Source organism: Pseudophryne corroboree, chromosome 10 (assembly GCF_028390025.1).
Source record: "Pseudophryne corroboree isolate aPseCor3 chromosome 10, aPseCor3.hap2, whole genome shotgun sequence".
Classification (NCBI taxonomy): Eukaryota; Metazoa; Chordata; class Amphibia; order Anura; family Myobatrachidae; genus Pseudophryne; species Pseudophryne corroboree.
In genome coordinates this window covers 203,539,518-203,556,397 of record NC_086453.1, presented here as the reverse complement: position 1 = coordinate 203,556,397, position 16,880 = coordinate 203,539,518, and the positions used below count along the sequence as shown (strand labels likewise).

General features: G+C 39.8%; 2 pseudogenes; both read left to right on the top strand.

Moving 5' to 3' along the window:
* The first annotated feature begins 7,400 nt into the window (after positions 1–7,400).
* Positions 7,401–7,519, top strand: LOC134967108 (5S ribosomal RNA; annotated as a pseudogene).
* A 4,806-nt stretch (positions 7,520–12,325) lies between these two features.
* On the top strand, positions 12,326–12,444 carry LOC134968316 (5S ribosomal RNA; annotated as a pseudogene).
* Positions 12,445–16,880: the final 4,436 nt, after the last annotated feature.

Below are 16,880 nucleotides of genomic sequence, written 5' to 3'. Positions count from 1 at the left end.
TCAACATATAAATAGTATAAAAAAGGTTCTTAGCTTTTTTTGAGAGGATATATATCATAACACCCAACGCGTTTCGTCCTCTCTGGACTTCATCAAGGGGTGGCATATGACTGGGACAGATCATCTATATATACCTAAGTTAATGAGGAAGTGATTGTTACATCACTTCCTGTCAATTAACAATAGTCAAATTAGTCAATGTGTATACACATCAAAAACGAAGCTATAATAGCCTTGCAGCAAGGTATCCCCATGCTATGCAAAACCGCTTTAGAATGGAGTCATTATTGTGTTTAAAAAGTCATTTTTCACACTTTTAAGCTTGTGATCCTGGACTTCCTGTCCGGATCGTGGGTGACGTCACGTCCGCCCCACTTCCGGCGTCCGGCAATCCTCATTGCGCATGCGCCGACCGCGGGTTAGATGGTATCGTACGTCTGCTGTGCATATATTCTCCCTTCAGAGGCGGGGAAGAGTTCGTACAGCGGCGGCCATGTTCTTGAAGAATGTTCATCTCAAGCAACTGTTTGTGTGATCATGTGATCGCGGCGGCCATCTTTGTTGTGACTTTTCATATTAAAATATGCTCATTCGACCGAGAAAAGAGAAACAAATACAGTCAACAATGGAAGAAGAATATCCCCTTCTCCCAGTTCAACAGAATTGCTCGGAACTGTAAGGATACTGAGGACCGAGACCAACAACTGCAGGTATACACCGAAAGATTCAAAGAAAAAGGATATCCGAACCATCTTTTGGAAGAAGCCAACCTGAAGGCCAAGAATTTGGAGAGGAAACAACTTTTGAAATATAAATCCAAGGAAAAAAGAGATGACACAGTGAGGTTTGTCACTACGTTTAGTAGACATGAGAACATTATTAAGAAAACCCTAAAAAAACACTGGAACATTCTCCTGATGGATCCGATTTTGAAAGACTATCTCCCAAAAGACCCTCTTGTGGTATTTAAGAAATCGCAAAACCTTAAAGATCTGGTGGCACCAAGCATGCTGAGGAACCCGGAAGTAAGATCTAGCATGCCCAAATGCGTCGGGTGTTACAAATGCGGCCGCTGCAATGTATGCCGCTACGTACACCCCATAAGAAAAACCTTCAAGAAAACAAACAGAGAGAAAGACTATAAGATTAAGCAGTTCATTAACTGTAATACGGTGTCAGTGATATACATGCTGGAGTGCTCATGTGGGATGAAGTACATAGGTAAAACGAAAAGACCTTTGAAAATCCGCATTCAGGAACATATAAGGAACATTAAAAACAAAGTACTGACACACGCAGTATCGAAACATTTCCATGCTTGTCACAACTCGGACCCGGACGATCTAACCTTCAAGGGCATTGAACTAGTCTCACTGGGCGAGAGAGGCGGAGACCTCTCTAACCTTTTATCAAAAAGGGAAATGTACTGGATTTTTGAACTTAATACCCTGCACCCTGATGGCTTCAACGAGGGCTATGAAATAGCCCCCTTTTTGTAACGTAAGCTGACTACATCTTGTTCATATTATATTAACCTGTCCAGTCTCTCTACTTCTATTTCTATTTGGGCTACCTTCCAAACCACGTAATCACATTATGATACCTGTTTAGAAAATAAATAGGTGTATAAATTGCGCAGATTTAGTCCTAAATGATTACATATAATAAACCATTACTTCCCTTTTGTTTCTCTATGGGGAGTAACTTCTCGGATATCACCATGTATTGAATTGTCTGAACAGAAAAAAATAATATAACAATAGTGCAGACATCCAAAGCAGAAAACACAGAATGGTCCTTTAAATACCACACTCACAATGTGTCAATAGTTTGCGAGCATATCATAGGTCTCAGCTTGAAGGAGCGGGATTCTTCTGCTATCCACCTGAACTTCAGGTCATCGATCCAGAAATCCCACAGAGTCCGGATACTCCAAGGTACAAGTTCAGGATCAGGATCAGTCCAAATGCTCAGTCCACCAGGTAAAAAAGCCACACCGCTTAATGCATTTCGAACCTCACTGGGTTCTTCCTCAGAAGCGTTTGTGGCTGAACGGCTTTTCCTACATTTATACACATCTAAATTAACTAACATAATATCCATCAGCTGTGTCCAGATACCAGATCCTCCTTCAAATTTCGCGGGGAAGATGATGACATAATAATTGTCCAATAGCGAAGGCTTCACTTCGTCCTCCGTCGCTGCAGCGACGGAGGACGAAGTGAAGCCTTCGCTATTGGACAATGATTATGTCATCATCTTCCCCGCGAAATTTGAAGGAGGATCTGGTATCTGGACACAGCTGATGGATATTATGTTAGTTAATTTAGATGTGTATAAATGTAGGAAAAGCCGTTCAGCCACAAACGCTTCTGAGGAAGAACCCAGTGAGGTTCGAAATGCATTAAGCGGTGTGGCTTTTTTACCTGGTGGACTGAGCATTTGGACTGATCCTGATCCTGAACTTGTACCTTGGAGTATCCGGACTCTGTGGGATTTCTGGATCGATGACCTGAAGTTCAGGTGGATAGCAGAAGAATCCCGCTCCTTCAAGCTGAGACCTATGATATGCTCGCAAACTATTGACACATTGTGAGTGTGGTATTTAAAGGACCATTCTGTGTTTTCTGCTTTGGATGTCTGCACTATTGTTATATTATTTTTTTCAGTTCAGACAATTCAATACATGGTGATATCCGAGAAGTTACTCCCCATAGAGAAACAAAAGGGAAGTAATGGTTTATTATATGTAATCATTTAGGACTAAATCTGCGCAATTTATACACCTATTTATTTTCTAAACAGTTGTATATGGAAAATTAGTGGATTTTTCCAAGGTGTATATGCTGTATTTTTTAATGTCTGTCTAGCGCAAATTTGCACAAATACTTTTTATTGCATCAATTTTCTATTCACTTTTTTTGTGTTTTTGCTGCAGAAATGTTTACATATAGAGAAGATAGGAGAGAAATATCAAAACAAACCTTCCTACCCACCACTGACATTAATGTCAGTGATGAAAGTTTGGAATCTGTTTTTTGTAAATTAGAACCAATAATGTTAAAAGAAAATAGGATCTTCTGGGAAATAGTTACATTGGAGCAATATCAAATGTCAAAAATTATACCCAAGGGATTAAAAATTATAAAAACTCCATCCTTTGCCATATCTAGTAGTTCTTTTAAGAAAGACTGGGAAGTAATTCTCAATGATTGTTCTTGTGCCCTAATTGATTTAATTCTAAGGGAAAGGAGGGAGACATTGAAATTATTGAATAATGAAATAAATGATTTACAAATTATTATTCAACCTTATAAAGAACTACAGGATTTTATGAGAGCAGAGAAAGATCTGCTGTATAAAATAATGAAAAATACCAATGAGCTTCGAGAGAAAAAACAAAAAAAGTATCAGAGAGATCTTAAACAAATAGATGAAGATACTAATTTATCAATAATACAGTCTAATGCCCAAAAAAAACAAAAAGTAAATATTGACTCTAATAAGAATATCAGTAAAGGGGTATTACAAAAAGTGGTTAAATATCCCAATAGGGATGGTAAGTTTAATGGGAGGCCTAATGTAGAATCAGGTCACCAAAGAACAAACTACAGACAGGGCAATTGGAGGTCTAGAAATTATGAACAGGACTCGTATAGACAATCAAATTGGAGAAGAAACCGCCCCCAAATTGCAAGGTTCAATGAGGTAGAATCTTGGGTCCAAAAGCCTCCCAATAGGTTTCAACCTATTGAAAGAAATAACAGTTGGAGGGGTGAACAGGTTCAAGAACATAGATTCATGGATAGGGATCGTAGGGCCCTGAGAACCTCTAATAGGTATCACTTATTGGAACCGACTACCCCAGTAGAACCAAGTTCTCCTTTTCGTTGGGATTACAGATCAACGAGAAGGAGATAAGTTCTAGTACCCATAAAAATAAGAAAAGAGTACCGGTCCCAAAAAAATGTAAACGTGGAAAAAGGGCAGGTAAGAAGAAAAAAATTCAGCCTAAATTTAAATTACCACCAAAAAAGACAGAGTCCGATGGTAAGATTTTCAATTTAAGTAAAAGGATTTTGACCCCTGTAGAAATCAGGGTACTAAAAAAAGGGTTGAAATTTGCCCCTACAGGGGAAGTCGATCCTTTTGGTCTTTATATAGACACACAAAAATATATAAGAAAACTTACACTTAAAAAGTTTTTTATGAATAAAAATAAAGAGGGTACTGTTCAAGACATAGAGACTCTGTCAGGACGTGAAAAATTCAAGAATACTTCCAGTTTTAACCCAACTTATGAGAGGGGGAAATTCATCAATTGTTTCAACGAAGTCATTAATGACGAGTTGGAAAAACTGATGAAACAGAAAAAGAAGGTTAAATGCAATTTGTCTAAAAAAGAATATGAGGCAGTAAGATCACTAAAGGATGATAAGGAGGTGATCATTAAGCCAGCAGATAAGGGTGGTGGAGTGGTCCTGATGAACAAATTGGATTATATGGAGGAAATCATGAAACAACTAAACTCAGGGGATACTTATAAAAAATTAAGATCAGACCCCACACAGAGGATTAGTGAAGCCTTACTAACATTAACATCCAATGCATTAAAGGATGGAGTAATTAATGAAAAAGAACATGATTTCCTTAATATAAAAGAACCTTCAGTACCAACTATATACGTCCTTCCAAAGGTTCACAAGGACCCCCTCCACCCTCCCGGTCGTCCGATTATATCGGGGACTAACAGTTTAACTTCAAATTTGTCAGCATTAATTGACCACTTTCTACAGCCATTGGTAGTAAAAACCAAGGCGTATTTGAAAGATACGGGTGACGTTTTGAGAAAAATTACCAATGTTCAATATACCAGCTCTACCATTTTATGTAGTGCTGATGTATGCACTCTGTATACTGTTATCAAAAAAGAGAAAGGGCTGGAAGCTATCTCTTATTTCTTGGATAAAAGTGATTATGACGAGCTAACCAGAAAATTCGTTTTGGATGGTATAGGTTTTATATTAGATAATAATTATTTTTACTTCAATGGGACATACTATATCCAACAAGTAGGAACAGCTATGGGTACCAGATTTGCCCCCAGTTACGCCAATTTATACATGGCTTATTGGGAAGATCATAATATTTTTGGAGTCGATGGACTGGGGGCAGGTCTGGTATCCTGGCATCGTTATATCGATGATGTCCTATTCCTTTGGAATGGACATGAACAAGATCTTTCTATCTTCACAGATAAATTAAATCAAAATGACTTTAATCTTAAATTTGTAACAACAAGTAGTTCTAAGGAAATATCCTTCTTGGATCTATGTTTATATGTGGAAGATGACATCCTGAAGACTAAGACCTTCAGGAAGGCAACAGACTCCAACGGATATATAGAAATGGGAAGTTTACATCACCCTAACTGGCTAGACGGTATTCCGTTTAGCCAGTTCACACGTATTAAGCGGAACTGTAGTGATCAAACCACCTGTAATGAACAAATATTGGAAACTACCGATAGGTTCATTAATAAAGGCTATTCAGTGGAACTTATAAATAAAGCACGTATTAAAGTAGAGAATATCAATAGGGACGACCTTTTAAAGGAGAAGGACAAGAGCAAAAACCAAAAAATGAAAGAAACAAGTGGGCGTTCATTAGTCAGTTTAATCCCCTGCATAAGGATATTGAAAGAATCTTTAGAAGAAATTGGTATCTATTACAGAAAGATCCAGTTATAGGAAAAGAAATTCCCGATATACCCACCTTTATTTACAGGAAGGCACCATCTTTGAAGGATAAATTGGTAAGAAGTGCCATAGACGATAATATGAGAGTGAGTAATAGAACCAAGGGGTTCCATAGATGTGGACAGTGTTTGATGTGTAGAATGGTGAAGAGTACTTCTACTAAGATCACAGAGTTCACCGTAAATAATGAAACATACAGAATTAATGATTTTATTACATGTCAATCAAAAAATATAATCTATGGGATAGAATGCACATGCGGGCTACTTTATGTAGGCAGGACAAGTAGAAACTTAAAGACCCGTCTTGCAGAACATGTGTATAATATCCGGAAGGGTTTGGAAACACACTCACTTTCAGCTCATTTTAAAACTCATCACGATAAAAAAGAATGTTTTATAAAAAGGTTTTGGGGGATAGAGCAAGTTAAACCAACATGGCGGACCAAAGATTTAGAAAGGAGATTAGCTAAGAGTGAAATGAATTGGATTTTTAAGCTAAAATCCTTACAACCTAAAGGTCTTAACACCGACTTCGAGATGAAGTGGTTTTTATAGTGTCTATATGATTTTATTAATATATTTCTTAATTGTTTTATTATCAATTTTAATATTAATTTTCAAATTTATTGATCATTATTATGAATTTCGTTATTGTATGTCTGTTTAGGTCTTAAACTATATACATATCTATATATTTTTTTTTATGGTGCTGCTCTGAGTGACAGAGGAGGGTTTGGAACGCACACTTCCGCGTTTTGGAGGACACATCTCTGTATGTGACATGTGATGGGCGTGCGTCTCGTCCGTCACTGCGGACGACGGAGAACGGGAAGTGCTCATCTGGTCTGGTGCGCTATGCATGAACCGCAAGGGAGCCGGGTGGAACGCACGATGTCATTTCCTGTCCTCCGTCAGCAGCGACGGAGGACGAAGTGAAGCCTTCGCTATTGGACAATGATTATGTCATCATCTTCCCCGCGAAATTTGAAGGAGGATCTGGTATCTGGACACAGCTGATGGATATTATGTTAGTTAATTTAGATGTGTATAAATGTAGGAAAAGCCGTTCAGCCACAAACGCTTCTGAGGAAGAACCCAGTGAGGTTCGAAATGCATTAAGCGGTGTGGCTTTTTTACCTGGTGGACTGAGCATTTGGACTGATCCTGATCCTGAACTTGTACCTTGGAGTATCCGGACTCTGTGGGATTTCTGGATCGATGACCTGAAGTTCAGGTGGATAGCAGAAGAATCCCGCTCCTTCAAGCTGAGACCTATGATATGCTCGCAAACTATTGACACATTGTGAGTGTGGTATTTAAAGGACCATTCTGTGTTTTCTGCTTTGGATGTCTGCACTATTGTTATATTATTTTTTTCAGTTCAGACAATTCAATACATGGTGATATCCGAGAAGTTACTCCCCATAGAGAAACAAAAGGGAAGTAATGGTTTATTATATGTAATCATTTAGGACTAAATCTGCGCAATTTATACACCTATTTATTTTCTAAACAGTTGTATATGGAAAATTAGTGGATTTTTCCAAGGTGTATATGCTGTATTTTTTAATGTCTGTCTAGCGCAAATTTGCACAAATACTTTTTATTACATTATGATACCTCCAAAAAACCATGCCAATTATACAGCCATACCGCACTGGAGATGCCCAACTCCGTTCGATCTTGGAAGCCAAGCAGTACTGGGCCCAGTTAGTACATAGATGGGGAACCATCATGGAATACTGGGTGCTGTAATACCTTTGTGTGCAAGGGCTATGAGGATATTGTACTAACTTCATTACGTGGAATGTGGGTGCCAAAAAAGAAGCTGATCTATTCTAACAACAAGGCTAACACCTGATTATCTTTCTAACACACCAAGAAATCTGTCTGCCACTGATTCACTCCTGTATATGAATATCTTCACTCACCGCTTTCATGCAGTTTTTTTATACAGATTTTAACACTGCAAAAAACCAACACCTTCCAATCTCCTCCATTATAAATACTATAATTATTTACTATCCCTGTGCTCTATGCGGTGATATTAAGAAGTGGATATACATCCAATATATATATATATGCTATGCAAAAAAAACCTGTAATCAGGGGCACCAGTGGAATTTAATACTAATATTTGCATTCACAGTGGTCTTAAAATCATATTTGTTTCTCTTTTCTCGGTCGAATGAGCATATTTTAATATGAAAAGTCACAACAAAGATGGCCGCTGCGATCACATGATCACACAAACAGTTGCTTGAGATGAACATTCTTCAAGAACATGGCCGCCGCTGTACGAACTCTTCCCCGCCTCTGAAGGGAGAATATATGCACAGCAGACGTACGATACCATCTAACCCGCGGTCGGCGCATGCGCAATGAGGATTGCCGGACGCCGGAAGTGGGGCGGACGTGACGTCACCCACGATCCGGACAGGAAGTCCAGGATCACAAGCTTAAAAGTGTGAAAAATTACTTTTTAAACACAATAATGACTCCATTCTAAAGCGGTTTTGCATAGCATGGGGATACCTTGCTGCAAGGCTATTATAGCTTCGTTTTTGATGTGTATACACATTGACTAATTTGACTATTGTTAATTGACAGGAAGTGATGTAACAATCACTTCCTCATTAACTTAGGTATATAGATGATCTGTCCCAGTCATATGCCACCCCTTGATGAAGTCCAGAGAGGACGAAACGCGTTGAATGTTATGATATATATCCTCTCAAAAAAAGCTAAGAACCTTTTTTATACTATTTATATGTTGATCTTACTTCCAATTTTATATTGTTAGGAATTCATTCTCCTGTCTTTTATTAGCTTGAACTATTAATTGTATGCATTTTTTACATCTTTTAATTAGTTCCATTGATTTCTCACTTATTTGCTGGCTCCTTGTCTTAGGGCCATTGCTTTTATTTATATTTATTTACTTTTATGTTGGTGCTAATTACAGTCTATTAAAAAATTTTACTATTTTTTATAAAAAAAATTTACTGAGTCTCCTCCAAATTATAAGACACCATTGGTCGCTGAAAATCACCTTATTCCTTTTTACCTTTACACTGTACATGAAGAACTTTACCAACGCTTCTCTCTTTAAGGTATAGCTGACGCCCAAATATTTCTAAGGGAGTGTCTGAATAAGGAGAACTTTTCAATCATTCATAACACTCTGGTCTACATTCTAGTATAATTCGGTATCGCGGTTAAGCGCCGACAAGCCTTCCTCTATTTGCAATTTCCATGGTAATCTTTGCCTACGGCTGCCTTCCATAAGCCGATACCGCTCATACAGTATGTTCAGAACCGGGGAACGCACCAACAAAAGAAATAATGTATGCCATAAGATCTTTAATGAAACCAATACCACTGAGAGCGTACCCAGTACGGACTCACTTGATGAGTTATTCTGGAGTATGGAAAGACTACTAATTAAAGAAGCGAAGGCATGGTGGGACGTTAAAGGGTTGGAGCACTATATCAGCGTGGATCGAATACCCAGGGGCCTCAGAATAAACAAACAGCCCACATTTGGAACAGAAAACCCCGAATTCATGAAAGAATGGGATAACACACTCCACAGCTGTTCAATTAAACTAATGAAAATCCTGGTGACAGAGAAAAAATGGATCATCTCCACCCTGGAAACAGAAATCAAAGAGACTGAAACGAAGTTAGAAATATTCAAGGACAAAGAGGATTTCAAGATCAACGAAAAAGTATTGAATAGGAAACTGGAGCAAGTTGAAGATGAGGTTATAAGGAATAAAGGAAAGAAATTTGTACGGGACAAGCAAGATTATGAGAACAACAAAGTCAAGAATTGGAGCAGATTTAATGGAAATGACAAGATTGAACCGAGAACAAAGAGGGAATATTGGCAATCTGTACCAAGAAGAGGTATAGATAACGGAAGGAACTATCCACAGAAAAGACAGAATATACAGACCACCAATAGATTTTCTACACTACAAAGATTGAACTCGGCAACTGAGGAGGATTTTTTATCACCAGGCAAAAGCACACGATTCAAAACCATGGCAAGAAATATACCGAAGGAGAAGGTCACGAACACGACACCTCTAAAAAGAAGACTAGCAGAAGAAGAGGATGTCGAGGGGGCAGGAGGAACAAGTATTTACAACAGCAAAAGAAGACATCTCCACTAGAAGATCCGACACCGAAGGGTATCTTCAATTTATCAAGCCACACGTTATCAAAATATGAAAGTTCACTACTGAACAAAGGTCTCTCCTACGCACCTACAAAAGGCATGAACAAGTTTGACGTCTTCATAGATCTGAACAAGTTTGTACGGAAGCTAACACTCAAAAGGCACTTTCTCAAAAAGGAAAATGCGGTGATCCGCAATTATGACCAATCCAAATCGGGACTAAAACCGACTTCAAAATTTTATCCCTTGGAATCAAAAGGCCACAATGTGGGCATTTTTTATGATCTGGTTAAAAAGGATCTATGCGAAACTGAAATGGAGGATATTAAAGAGAAGAATCTCACGAACAGAGAAACAAAGGCGATTAAGGAACTTCAGGATAACAAAAACATTGTTATAAAATCTGCTGATAAAGGGGGGGGCTGGTCATTATGGACCGGGAGGCATACGTCGCAGAAGCAAACAGACTGCTGGGGGATAGGACTTCATACACCCCCCTCCCAGGAGATCCAAAAGATGGTTTTGTGGAGGAACTGAGAACCATACTTTTAAAAGCATTCAGGTGTGAGATTTTAACTAAAGAAGAATACCAGTACCTGTTCAACGCCAACCCCATCACCCCCATTTTTTACTTCTTACCCAAGGTACATAAATCTATGACGAATCCCCCAGGAAGACCCATTGTGGCCGGGATAGATTCACTGACGTCACACTTATCCGAATACGTGGATGTATTTCTGAGGAAACATGTGTTGAACCTGCCAGCTTATTTAAAAGACACTACATCCGTCCTGAACCTGATGGACTCATTCGAATGGAAAGATACTTATAGAATGGATCACCATAGACGTTCAGTCGCTCTACACCTGCATAGAACATGACAAGGGTGTAGAGGCCTGTAATGGATTCCTGAGTAAGGATGCAGAGATCACAGAGGAGCACAGGATATTTTTATGTGAACTAATGAATTTTATTTTGAAACGTAACTATTTTAAATTTTTAGATACCTATTTTTTTACAAATCTGTGGCACCGCAATGGGCACAATTTTTGCGCCCAGTTTCGCTAATCTTTTTATGGGAAATTGGGAAAATGAGTACATTTTTAAGGATCATCCATTCCAACAAAATATTGCATTTTATAAACGTTATATAGATGACATTTTGCTTGTGTGGGACGGTGACGGTGCAAGTTTTAAAGAATTCTTCACGTACTTATCCAATAATTCCATAAATCTTCATTTCACTGCAAAGGAAAGCACAGAGAAGATAGAGTTCCTCGACTTAGTTCTGACACATACAGGTAATGAAGTGATCACCAAGAACTACATTAAGGAAGTGGATATGAACAGCTACGTACACTACCGAAGCAATCACAGTCAACAATGGAAGAAGAATATCCCCTTCTCCCAGTTCAACAGAATTGCTCGGAACTGTAAGGATACTGAGGACCGAGACCAACAACTGCAGGTATACACCGAAAGATTCAAAGAAAAAGGATATCCGAACCATCTTTTGGAAGAAGCCAACCTGAAGGCCAAGAATTTGGAGAGGAAACAACTTTTGAAATATAAATCCAAGGAAAAAAGAGATGACACAGTGAGGTTTGTCACTACGTTTAGTAGACATGAGAACATTATTAAGAAAACCCTAAAAAAACACTGGAACATTCTCCTGATGGATCCGATTTTGAAAGACTATCTCCCAAAAGACCCTCTTGTGGTATTTAAGAAATCGCAAAACCTTAAAAATCTGGTGGCACCAAGCATGCTGAAGAACCCGGAAGTAAGATCTAGCATGCCCAAATGCGTCGGGTGTTACAAATGCGGCCGCTGCAATGTATGCCACTACGTACACCCCATAAGAAAAACCTTCAAGAAAACAAACGGAGAGAAAGACTATAAGATTAAGCAGTTCATTAACTGTAATACGGTGTCAGTGATATACATGCTGGAGTGCTCATGTGGGATGAAGTACAGAGGTAAAACGAAAAGACCTTTGAAAATCCGCATTCAGGAACAGATAAGGAACATTAAAAACAAAGTACTGACACACGCAGTATCAAAACATTTCCATGCTTGTCACAACTCGGACCCGGACGATCTAACCTTCAAGGGCATTGAACTAGTCTCACTGGGCGAGAGAGGCGGAGACCTCTCTAACCTTTTATCAAAAAGGGAAATGTACTGGATTTTTGAACTTAAAACCCTGCACCCTGATGGCTTCAACGAGGGCTATGAAATAGCCCCCTTTTTGTAACGTAAGCTGACTACATCTTGTTCATATTATATTAACCTGTCCTCTCTCTACTTCTATTTCTATTTGGGCTACCTTCCAAACCACGTAATCACATTATGATACCTCCAAAAAACCATGCCAATTATACAGCCATACCGCACTGGAGATGCCCAACTCCGTTCGATCTTGGAAGCCAAGCAGTGCTGGGCCCAGTTAGTACATAGATGGGGAACCATCATGGAATACTGGGTGCTGTAATACCTTTGTGTGCAAGGGCTATGAGGATATTGTACTAACTTCATTACGTGGAATGTGGGTGCCAAAAAAGAAGCTGATCTATTCTAACAACCAGGCTAACACCTGATTATCTTTCTAACACACCAAGAAATCTGTCTGCCGCTGATTCACTCCTGTATATGAATATCTTCACTCCCCGCTTTCATGCAGTTTTTTTATACAGATTTTAACACTGCAAAAAACCAACACCTTCCAATCTCCTCCATTATAAATACTATAATTATTTACTATCCCTGTGCTCTAGGCGGTGATATTAAGAAGTGGATATACATCCAATATATATATATATATGCTATGCAAAAAAACCCTGTAATCAGGGGCACCAGTGGAATTTAATACTAATATTTGCATTCACAGTGGTCTTAAAATCATATTTGTTTCTCTTTTCTCGATCGAATGAGCATATTTTAATATGAAAAGTCACAACAAAGATGGCCGCAGCGATCACATGATCACACAAACAGTTGCTTGAGATGAACATTCTTCAAGAACATGGCCGCCGCTGTACGAACTCTTCCCCGCCTCTGAAGGGAGAATATATGCACAGCAGACGTACGATACCATCTAACCCGCGGTCGGCGCATGCGCAATGAGGATTGCCGGACGCCGGAAGTGGGGCGGACGTGACGTCACCCACGATCCGGACAGGAAGTCCAGGATCACAAGCTTAAAAGTGTGAAAAATGACTTTTTAAACACAATAATGACTCCATTCTAAAGCGGTTTTGCATAGCATGGGGATACCTTGCTGCAAGGCTATTATAGCTTCGTTTTTGATGTGTATACACATTGACTAATTTGACTATTGTTAATTGACAGGAAGTGATGTAACAATCACTTCCTCATTAACTTAGGTATATATAGATGATCTGTCCCAGTCATATGCCACCCCTTGATGAAGTCCAGAGAGGACGAAACGCGTTGGGTGTTATGATATATATCCTCTCAAAAAAAGCTAAGAACCTTTTTTATACTATTTATATGTTGATCTTACTTCCAATTTTATATTGTTAGGAATTCATTCTCCTGTCTTTTATTAGCTTGAACTATTAATTGTATGCATTTTTTACATCTTTTAATTAGTTCCATTGATTTCTCACTTATTTGCTGGCTCCTTGTCTTAGGGCCATTGCTTTTATTTATATTTATTTACTTTTATGTTGGTGCTAATTACAGTCTATTAAAAATTTTTACTATTTTTTATAAAAAAAATTTACTGAGTCTCCTCCAAATTATAAGATACCATTGGTCGCTGAAAATCACCTTATTCCTTTTTACCCATATATATATATATGTATATATACCGGTAGTCAGCAAAATTCAGCAATGTCCTCCTACTATATACTTAGCACAACTACAATGCAGCACAGATATGGATAGTATACTTGATGACACATAGTTAGAGCAATGGCCTACTGTACCGTACTGCTATATATATATATACTGGTGGTCAGCAAAATTCTGCACTGTCCTCCTACTATATACTGCGCACAACTACAATGCAGCACATATAAGGATAGTATACTTGATGACACAGAGGTAGAGCAATGGCCTACTGTACCGTACTGCTATATATATATATATATATATATATATATATATTGGTGGTCAGCAAAATTCTGCACTGTCCTCCTACTATATACTGCACACAACTACAATGCAGCACAGATATGGATAGTATACTTGATGACACAGAGGTAGAGCAATGGCCTACTGTACCGTACTGCTATATATATATATATATACTGGTGGTCAGCAAAATTCTGCACTGTCCTCCTACTATATACTGCTCACAACTACAATGCAGCACAGATATGGATAGTATACTTGACAACACAGAGGTAGAGCAATGGCCTACTGTACCGTACTTCTATATATATATATATATATATATATATATATACTGGTGGTCAGCAAAATTCTGCACTGTCCTACTACTATATACTGCGCACAACTACAATGCAGCACAGATATGGATAGTATACTTGATGACACAGAGGTAGAGCAATGGCCTACTGTACCGTACTGCTATATATATATATATATATATATATATATATACTGGTGGTCAGCAAAATTCTGCACTGTCCTCCTCCTATATACTGTTAGGATTCTGTTCAGTATGTATCTGGTGTCAGCTGATCCATATGTGTTCTGTTCCTTGGCTCTGTGTACATGCAGCTCAGCAGGTGCACAGGGTTTGTAATTACTAGTGAACACTCCCAGCCTGGCCTTGTTCATTGGTTAGTGTGGCTGTTAAAGGCCAGCTAGCTGAGTTCTCAGACGCCGGTGATATTATACTACTTTCCTGCCTGAACTACCTGCATTGCCTGGTGTCTTCGTCCTAGCTCCTGTTCATGCCGAGAAGCCTGGTTTTCCAGTTCATGTAATCCTGCCACAACCATTCTTGCCAGCTCATGTTCATGCCAGAACTATTTAGTTAAGTATCATGGACTTTCACTGTGATCTGTGGATTCTCTAGTATTCACTATTCGTGTTACATGTTACTATGGACTACCTCTATGCCTGCATGCTGTTATGCTTTGTTATACAAATCCTGCAATCAGTTCCGTGGATTATATTACTCTGATTCTTTATTCAACTGTCTCATTACTCTGCTGCAATTCTCAGTCTGCAAACCCATTTACTCTTAGCTCACATTGTACCCTGGATTGTTACTGTGATTCCTCTGCCATACCTCATTATACCACTGCTATAATAAATACTTAGTATTCCTGCATTTCTGTGGACATTCATTTCCGGCAACAGTGATTGTTATACATTCTAGTCCTGTAATCAAGTCCTGGCTCTTAGCTGTTATATTACTCACCTGCTGTCCATAATCAGTGTAAGTGTGCTGCACATTTCAGTATTAAAGGGAGAGTCCATAGTCTGCTAACCTTTAATTCTGCTACAACATGCTCAAGTTATTACTGTATTCCCCAGTCAAGTCTGGTTAACCATTTCTATGTCACACTGCATCTGCCTGCATCTCCAGTAGTAATTCTCTCCTTGTAATTCACCTGCCAAACATTAGAGGCAGGTGAATCGTAACATTATCACCGGCCATAAAACACACTACTGGAGTAGTATGCTCAGCATGGACCCAGTCGTTTCAAGTCCAGTCCAGATCTCAGCCGGTCAGACTCATGTTGCAGATCCAGTTCCGGGTCTTCTGAGCAAGCTGCAGAACTTTGAGAGTACACAGACACTGCTGTTACAAGCCTTTTTAGGAATATCTTCTCGTGTGGATCTGCTGCAGCAGCAGAGTATTCCAACCTCTCAAAGTGTCCTGGAGGCAGTTAATCCTTGCCATAATCAGCCTGGTGAGGACAATATTGTTGGTACATTTTCTTGCAACTGTTCCAGGTCCTCTCTGTCCCATGGTGGAGTGAATCCTGAGCGACTGAGTAATTTGTTCGTGAAAATTGAGCAGTTACAAACGTTTTTTACTGGTATAACTCAATTGATACCAGAAATTTTTGGGAGTTTTCTGGACCTTTTCAAAGCTTACTCTCAGGTTTCTGAGACCAATGTGACTACAGACTCTTGCTTCCCCACTACTGAAATTCCCTCGTCAGGTTGGGGTGAAGGGAGATTTCGGAGTTACCTGCGACCCAGGCTTTCTAAAGCTGAACGCCAGCGGCGTATTGAGAATGGTCTCTGTCTCTATTGTGGGAGTGCTGAACACCTGATTAAAGACTGTTCATTATGCAGGTTCAGAAATAGTGATAAACTTCAGCCTTCCAGGGTTCAAGCTGATAAATCACTCAATGTTCTTCCAGACCCTATTTCTCCCAAAAAGCTTGCCCAAAAGAAAACTCTTATTTACAATTGGAGTCCTGTGACGAGGGGCTCAGAACTTAAATTTGGGAACCAGCAGGAAACTATTAAGTCTCTTATCAGCAGTGAGGTGTTCACCGCCTGTGCCCCAGGAGGGGTCTCGACTGGCTGTGCCCCAGGAGGGGACTCGTGTGCCAAAGCCCCAGGAGGGGACTCGTGTGCCAAAGCCCCAGGAGGGGACTCGTGTGCCAAAGCCCCAGGAGGGGACTCGTGTGCCAAAGCCCCAGGAGTGAACTCGTGTGCCAAAGCCCCAGGAGGGGTTCCCACTGCCCTTGCCTCACGGCATGAGGACCCGTCTGCCCTTGCCTCATGGCATGAGGACCCGTCTGCCCTTGCCTCACGGCATGAGGACCCATCTGCCCTTGCCTCATGGCATGAGGACCCGTCTGCCCTTGCCTCATGGCATGAGGACCCGTCTGCCCTTGCCTCATGGCATGAGGACCCGTCTGCCCTTGCCTCACGGCATGAGGACCCGTCTGCCCTTGCCTCACGGCATGAGGACCCGTCTGCCCTTGCCTCACGGCATGAGGACCCGTCTGCCCTTGCCTCGCGGCATGA